Raw genomic sequence first — 8,555 nt, forward strand, 5'->3', positions numbered from 1 at the left:
GCTAAACCCTATACATTCTACTCTCTCTAAACCCTAACCATTCAACACACTCCTAACCCTATCCCTAACCAATCCACTCTATCCAAACTCTAACTATCCTACTCTTGCTAAACCCTATACATTTTACTCTCTCTAAACCCTAACCATTCTAATAATAATAATAATAATAATAATAATAATAATAATAATACATTTTATTTGAAGCAGCACCTTTCTGGACACTCAAGGTCACCTTACATTGTGCAAAATACAAAAAAAAAAAAAAAAACATGGTAAAAACATGATACAAAATATCCCATTTAAAATCATCAACAAAAAAGAAAACATGATGCAATATATCCAATTAAAAATAATTTACAATGAACATACAATTAATATCAAACAAACAGACAGCAGACAGAGATAGACACAACAACATGTAAAGGGAAGGAAACAGTCAGGGGTATGCAAGAGTAAACAGATGAGTTTTGAGAAGTTTTTTGAAAGATGACAGTGACTCTGTATGGCGGATGTGTATGGGTAGAGAGTTCCAGAGCCTGGGTGCTGTAGAGCTGAATGCTCGAGCACCCATAGTAGAGAGTCGGGTGGTGGGGATAGACAGGAGGCCAGCTGAGGAGGAGCGGAGAGTGCGAGTTGGGGTGTAGTCGTGAAGAAGGTCAGAGAGATAGGGGGGTGCAAGGGTGTTCAAAGCCTTGTATGTGAGTAGGGGGATCTTGAAATCAATGCGCTGTTGAACTGGTAACCAGTGTAGCTGAGTGAGGCTGGGTGTGATGTGTTCATGAGATTTTGTGCGGGTGAGGATTCGGGCAGCAGAATTTTGTATTATTTGAAGTTTGTTGGTGAGTTTGGTGGGGAGTCCTGAGAGGATGCTGTTGCAGTAATCCAGCTGGGAGGTGACAAAGGCATGGATTAGAGTTTCAGCACAGGTGTGGGAAAGTGAGGGGGTTGTTTGTGATCTTGACAAGGGCAGTCTCTGTACTATGTTTTGGTTTCTACACACTCCTAACCCTGACCGAAAGCATTTAGCACTCGGCCAGGTGATGTCCCATTAAGTATATGTCCATTTCCAAAGCTCCTAATGTACTGATTTTTACTAAATTGTAAAAATTAATAAATTATTTATAAAATAAATTACCTAAACAGAATAGGAATAAAGTGTTTTCAACACCAGGACACATGTCTTGGACAAATACCAGCATGCTTTAGCACACAGTTCCTGTGATCTGGCACTTTAAGGATAGATGTGAATGTCACTGCCACATAGTCAACAGCTGGAATGCTGTTACTATTACCATTAACATTAATATTCAGTACACAATTGATTTGTCTGTCCTCAGTTGGTCTTGCCTGGTGCAATTGAGCCAACCAAGAGGACTAGAAGGGGTTTGCTTTTTGAGAGTATCGCATGGATTCTAATACACCAGACAAAGCGTAGGAGGGTTTTGATTCCAAAACAATTATGTGTTATATGTATATGTAAGTGACCCAGGTCTGTTACCATCAGCAATTTAGCAAGACTGTATATTAATGAGCGTGGTGCTAGCAATCGGGCCCGAGAGCAAGGTTGTAATGGTACATAACAGAACACAATGGTACAAAAGCAAGATACATATGTTTTAGGGTGGCATTGAAGTGAAAGACCTGAGGATCTTCATGCAGTGGGAATGTTGGATTAGGAAAGATGTTGCAGACATGTTGTATTAGCAAAGATGAGCAGCTGCTATGCTTCACACTGGGTAGGTTTACAGGTCATCATTTGCATATGGGTGGGCAAAACAGCCTATATTTGCTAAGTGTGGAAATGCATCCAGTACAAATTGCCAATGCCGGTGGGATCGCGAAACAGAGCAGGCCAAAGCCTTTCAAATCCCAGGAATTCAGAGTAATATGTTACTGCAAGTCAAAACTTAGGACCAAGAGAACTCCAAACCTACTCTTCTTTCTTCAAAGATGTCCAAAGAGTTTCTTTTGACACTTTAGCGCTGGTTATCTGTGCTTACCTGGGGTGAATTAATTGAAGTGCAGTAGGTAAATAGAAGGCAGGGTCTTCAAAGGCAAGCCAGCGTGATGTTGGTGAGGCACCTGAGGTGTTTCCATCAAAGTCACCTGCAAGGGGAAAAACACTATTAGCCTTTGCAAGGAGTAATATTTCCGACTAAAGCCATATTTATGCTTTACCCATGAGCCACATTTATGCATTACCCATAAGGCACCTTGATGCATTACCCATGCACCCCACGGTCAGGTGAAACAAGAAGTTATGAAAAAGTTATTAAATGCTTTCATGTACAAAAATAAAATAATAATTTACTTTCTTTCTTTAGTTTCTTCCTTATTCTAATGGTGAAACTAGAAGCTCTTCCAATCCAACCCCACCCACCCAATACAGCAGGGTCACGGGAGGATTCAGTGGACAGACCCATTGAGAGCAGTCATATTTTCCTGCACATTTCCAATTGACAGGCCGGGATGGCACTGGTTCCAGGCAGCAGTTCCACAACCCACCCGGTCTCCCCGCTCACCCATAACCCCCTCCCTCCCCCACCCCCGGTCCCCACGGACACTCTCTGATCACACCGCCCCTCTCCGATCCCCCCAGGACAGTGGTGTGCTCCCCGAAGACTACTCTCCCTCACTCTCTGTTCCTCTCCCTCTCCCTCAATCTCTGTTCCTCTCCCTCAATCTCTGTTCCTCTCCCTCTCCCTCAATCTCTGTTCCTCTCCCTCTCCCTCAATCTTTGTTCCTCTCCCTCTCCCTTCCTCTGCCTGCTTATTCAGTGACAGGCAGAAATGGAGGGAGGACATTGTGTGTAATTGGCAGCTTTTATTCCTACCAGTTCACACGTGTGAAATAGCAGCAAGAGTCTCTGCCAGTCGTACACACTTATCCAAGAAGCGTATGCGCCAAAATATGAAATTGTTAAAAACTCTGCCTCGAAGCTTGCAATATTGTTTTCACATGACAATATATAACACTATACAGTTATAGTGTTGTATATATGGCCTACATAATTGGCTTTTTTTTTTCAATTAGAAAATGATTTTTTATTTGTATTCTTAGAAAATGTGTATTATTTTATTCTATTTGATCCTATTCATTGTTTGACATAAGCAGGTAACCTGTTTTTAAATCTTGATACTGTATGATTTAAAAAAAATGTTCTAATTATTGGGTGGGATTGAACAGTATTGGTTGTTGTGTTGTGTGGGATTAGCTATACCCTCTATAGCTGTGTAAAATGTATGAAAAATTTTATTTTTATCTCAGATTTCATGGTGTATGATTCTGGTGCCACTTTCCCATGCAGGTGTCAAACTTTCACTTAGTCTTTAAAATGAGATGTTTCTCACAGAGTTTTCATATTTATGGATTAAAGGCATTTGGTAATAATTTGGGAGACAAGGAGAAGGCGACACAAAGTGTTAAAATATTTACAATACAATAATTTTGTGTCAGTTCAAACTGTTGGGGTCAATTTGACCTAAACTGTCAAAAAGTGGTCGTAAAATCTAAAGATAAGGCTGGAGAGCTGTGGATGCTGTACATGCAGGAGGATAAGAGAGAGGATGAGCAGGAATCTGTGCAGCAGTCAGCCAGTGACGGCCACAGAGCTGCCGTCTGGGCACCTGTCACAGGTACAGCGCGACGGGTCTATCAGCACCGCTGGGACGACCGCGGGGCCTAAGGCTCGACGGTGCCACGCGCTCGGCTCTTCGCCGGCTGACAGCTCCGCACCGCGGAACTCGCGCGCCCGCCTGCCTATTAACGCGGACCAGAGGTACAATGCTCTCGGGACCCCATTCCACGAAACCTGTCCACAACGCTTCCGGAAAGTTTGCGAGCGAATCCCGGCTCCTCTTCGCTTTCAACACTGCGGCTCATTACCGTCGCGATTACTTTTACGTTTTCTCGTGTTCGTGTTGCGTTGCGTTGCGTGGGCGGACCAGTGTAAGGAGCTCTTCGTTCTCACTGACGTCTGGTGGACACCGTCGTCTCCCCACGCTCGGAGGGGTATTGTGCGCCGTAGCTCACGTTTGAAGCCTAACGATGTCGCACATTCAGCAGTGACAGAACCCACGCTCGGCAGAGAACATCAAGCGGCGCTATCCACCGCGGCTAACGTTCACGCAGAACAGAGGAACGGAGAGGTTCTTACAAAGCGCCAGTCAGAGTGCCTTTCAACTAAAGTGTCAGGTGAAAATATAAAATATAAAACAGGTTGAGGTGTAAGTTTGCCCTCTCGTTTCAGCTTTCCCTTCTCTACGTAAGCTTCCCACCCCCATCTTGCAACTTCCATCAAACAACGCGGTTAATGAGGCCGTTGCAAATTATTTATACCCGTTTTAATGGCTAGCTCTGGTGACTGGCTGAGTGGACTCTTTTACTTCTGAAAAAGCAAGAGGTGGAGAAATATGGAGTTAAAGAGTTAAATGCAAAAGTATACCTAGTTCCCCCATTTTAGGAGACCAAACATAATACATTTAACTATGGTATATGTATAGATGTGTGTATAATAAATATGCATTGAATTTGTATATAGTATGTGCTATGTTATGCACACAAATGTGCCGTGTATGAAGGTGGAGGGAATAGTCCTAATAGTTCTATTTTTCTGTACTTCAGGTCTACTCTATATGCAAAATTTGCAAGCTATAAAAATATATTCCTCATAACTTGGATTTTATATGCTAACATCACTCAGCGAGATGATATTTAAACATAGGAATAACTGACAAAAACAGTGGCATTTATTGAAATGTCATTAATCATATTATCATGGCATTGGTAGGCCTGTATTCTCATATTGAGCTCAAATGACATTAAAAGCAAGGATCTTTGATAGGCTATCCCTTGTCAAATACTTCCTCTGTGGTCCACCTTGAGGGAGAGCGATTATAAGTGTCTTTCTTTAAGAAAGAAAGAAATTAAAAAACCTTGTCTTTTGTGTTTGTGTCTTGGGCTGGCAAAGCCAGGTTCACACATTAGGAAAGGGCAGCACAGAAAGGAAGGCTCTTCTAGAAGGGAGACAAGCATTGTCATCCTGGCACAGAGGATAAAACCCACCTGCCAAGGTAAAATAATGCATGTTTCCAGCACGCTGGGGGGCCCAATCAACCTATTAGCTGGGCCCCCCCCTGTGGGAGGGGGAGGGGGGGGGGGGGGGGGCTGGAAGCAGGCTCAGCGATGATAAAGAATAAAATACAATCAATACAGAAAAAGCGGCACCATCTTTTCCATGACTCTCAGGGTGTGAATAATAAGGGATGATGTGTCTGGTGTGGTTATCTTTTCAGGGGGGGAATGGAATATTAAGGAGGATGAGGCTTGGAGGGCGCATTAGGCAGGCCTGAGACGGGGGGGGGGGGGGGGGGGGTCTGGGGTGGGGGGGCACTCAGTTGCAGTCAAAGGAGGAGTTTGGGGTACAGCCCAGTTCAGAGAGTGGAGGCATCTGAAAATAACTATTAAAAAAATATTCAGACACACAGTCTCTGAGGTAACCAAACAGTACTAAAATAGATAAATAAATCTAAAAACTAAGTGGATTGAATCTTTTACTGTGGAAAAAAAAATAGCTTCTAGCATTCAAAGAGATGAAATGTCAACACATGTGTCAGAGTGATTTTTAAAAGCACTGAAATAAAGTTTTATATATTTAAATTGTATTTTCTTTTATACAATGCACCTTGATTTTAAGCCTTTTCTATTCATTGCCTCCATTCTGGTCTGCTTGGTGAACTCATTTGATGTTCAGCTACATTAAAGTCTATTTAATGCACTTGCTTTTTCCAGGAGTATTTCATTTGACAGTGGCTATTTCAATTTTAAAACCTTCTCTATAAAATAATTGAATTGTGCCAAAATAATGGTCAAACTGCACTTTGGCATAAATTAAATATTCTGTTATGAAGGGAAATCTGCCCATCAAATGAAATGATTTTGTTTTTGAATGTGTTATGCCCATATATATGTGTATTTTTAACAGTACACAATGTGCAAATGTAAGTGTTTAATGCAGTCTTTAGGGGAAATGCTGCATACAGTATTAATGGTCAGACCTGCAGGAGACTGAAAACCAGTCCCTGAAGAACCAGGTGGAGCTACGATGACTGACACTAGAAACAGGAAGAGAAGACAAGTGACGAACAGAGAGAGAGAGAGAGAGAGAGAGAGAGAGAGAGAGACAGAGAGAGAGAGAGAGAGAGAGAGACATAACAAGATAGACTGAAAGAGAAACTGATGAAGAGATATTCAGAGGTGGAGTGAGATAGAACGATAAAGAGATAGAGAGAAAGAGAGACAGAGATCTAGAACAATGAGAAGAAGGAAGTGAAGGCTTAGAGTGGCAATGAAGTGGAAGATCCTAAAGACTCCTCTAGAGGCTACGGGTGGCCAATCAGAGAATGTACTGGCGTTTTAGTACATTCAATATTTGGGTTGGTGAGTTGGGGGCAGGTTTGGGGATACAGAAATGGTGCTAATAAGACAATATGGAATGTGAACTTCCTGATTACCAGGACGGGTAGGGCTTCAACAGATCCACACTAGGGCTGCACGGTATATTGTGTATTCATCATCATCGAGATATGAACATGCAAAATAAACACATTGCAAAACACTGAAATTATGTTACATTGATTGGCTGGTCATGCGCAATTTCTAATGGGCAATTTCCATTAAGTGCAGTAAGAGAAAGGCTGTGCTGTCTCTACTGTAACCAGCACTATAATTGGCGAGCTCTGTAGACTGCTACCCCCATCCCCCCTACCTGACTACTGTCACATTTTGTCTGTTTTGCATTGGCATAGTATGAGACCATCCCCTTCATACCGTCATGTAGGGGGTCTATCCTCGGGGTTCACACCAGTTATCATTAATACCATCTGAGCAGTGTGCCTCTCTTTGATCACAGTGAAAGGACAGGACAGGCTTAGGCTGGGGTGAACATGCAGAAGATTGCAGACATTTATTCTGCCACATGAACGCAAGCACGTGCACTACTGTAGCACACGCGTACACACACGTACATGCACAAACGCTCGCACACACGCATAATGAGGGTGGATAAAAACTGGGATAAAATGTATCACCTGTAAAAATAAAAGAGGAATTTAAGGTGGTGATATATATTTTTACGCTTCAGCACTTATTTTTTCCTCCACCATCACCACGAAGGATATGTTTTGATTTAGAACACGAGTCTCCGTATTTTATTTAATTAATCTCAGGGTAATGTAAAACCACGAACAGATGTTCAGCTAATTCCCTCTAATTACTTCTGTTTTAATATCTATATACGGTTTTTCTAGTCTAAACATGCTTTCGTAATGAATCCTTCTGCTCACTGCTGTGCTGTTTATGAGTATTAAATGGACAGTTAGTTACAATGAATGCTGGGAACTCAAGAGGTCATTCTGGTAGGCTCACCTCCCCCTTTACTCATTTTAAATGCATTATGTGCTTCTGCACAAAGAGGAGAAGCAAGAGAAAAAAAGAACCAAATACACTTAGGTTCCTATTCCTCAGAGTTTAATTCAATGACTAATATCCATTTTGGAAGCAAAATTTTATGGGAAAGTCAAGCATAACAGCCAGCAGAAAGTGAAAATCCCAAAGTCACATTCAAACTATATGTGAAGGGCCTCATGAAAAACTGCACATCAAAACATGATAAGAATGGACTAAAGTGCGTGTTTGGCTACAGAGAAGAAAAACATAAGCAAGGTATTGACCTACTCGTTTGACCTCCTGGACGGTGAAGTTCAGACTGCTACACGCATTCTTCATCGCATTTCTCCTTCCTGGTGTCGCTTCCCTCTCAGAAAAAAAGGTTATCAGGCTTGTCTCCATAGGAACCCCCTTTAGGTCTTACTGCAGCCTTTGACCATAGGTTGTGAAGTGAAAGCTCCCAGAGTAAGAACCATTTTGCCTGAGGAAAAAAAACATAAAACTCGATCGGCTTCTGCAATGGAATCTCCTTTTGGAAGTAATTTTGTTTCTGAGAGTGTACACCCAAATGAAAGAGGTGCTAAGAGACTAAATGGAGACGTTACGCAGGTTCGGCTGGTTGTGTGTATTAGTAAACATCCAGCGCAGATCCCCCAGACGGGGGGTGGGGGGGGGGATCTGCGTCTCCGTAACGTCTGGCGGTGCCCTGACACGCACACTCAGCCGCCAGCCGCGGAACAGGTGGGCCAGAACAGCAGGTGTTCGCTCTCGCTCTCGCTCTCCCTGTTATTGCAATTTGTTTCAGCTGAGCGAGGACATGAAAAGTGACAGGGCAGCCACTGTGAAACTAAAGAAATCATAATAATAATAAAAAAAATAAAAAATAAAGAATAAAAAATAAAATGAAATAAGCTCTTTCACACATCTTCTTACAACAACTGCGGCTTAGCCGTAGCGTCTGTAGCGCGGGCGAACCGTCGGCCGCGATCGATACGGTCAAATGGAATGATGGGAATGGCAGGTGCAGGATCGCGAGGCGGAGATGGAGCGCCGAATATGAATTTTAATATTTCATCCATGGAAAATCTGTGAATCTCCAAGGAGACCGG

At 42.6% G+C, this 8,555-nt stretch overlaps 1 long non-coding RNA gene across 1 annotated transcript; it reads right to left on the bottom strand.

Moving 5' to 3' along the window:
- Positions 1-278: 278 nt before the first annotated feature.
- Positions 279-8,027, bottom strand: LOC133142265 (uncharacterized). The gene is made up of 3 exons (XR_009710168.1): positions 7,735-8,027; positions 2,001-2,106; positions 279-886 (listed from the first exon to the last, which is right to left on the bottom strand). It is a non-coding gene; the product is annotated as an uncharacterized LOC133142265 (long non-coding RNA).
- Positions 8,028-8,555: the final 528 nt, after the last annotated feature.

Source organism: Conger conger, chromosome 12 (genome assembly GCF_963514075.1).
Source record: "Conger conger chromosome 12, fConCon1.1, whole genome shotgun sequence".
Taxonomy (NCBI): Eukaryota; Metazoa; Chordata; class Actinopteri; order Anguilliformes; family Congridae; genus Conger; species Conger conger.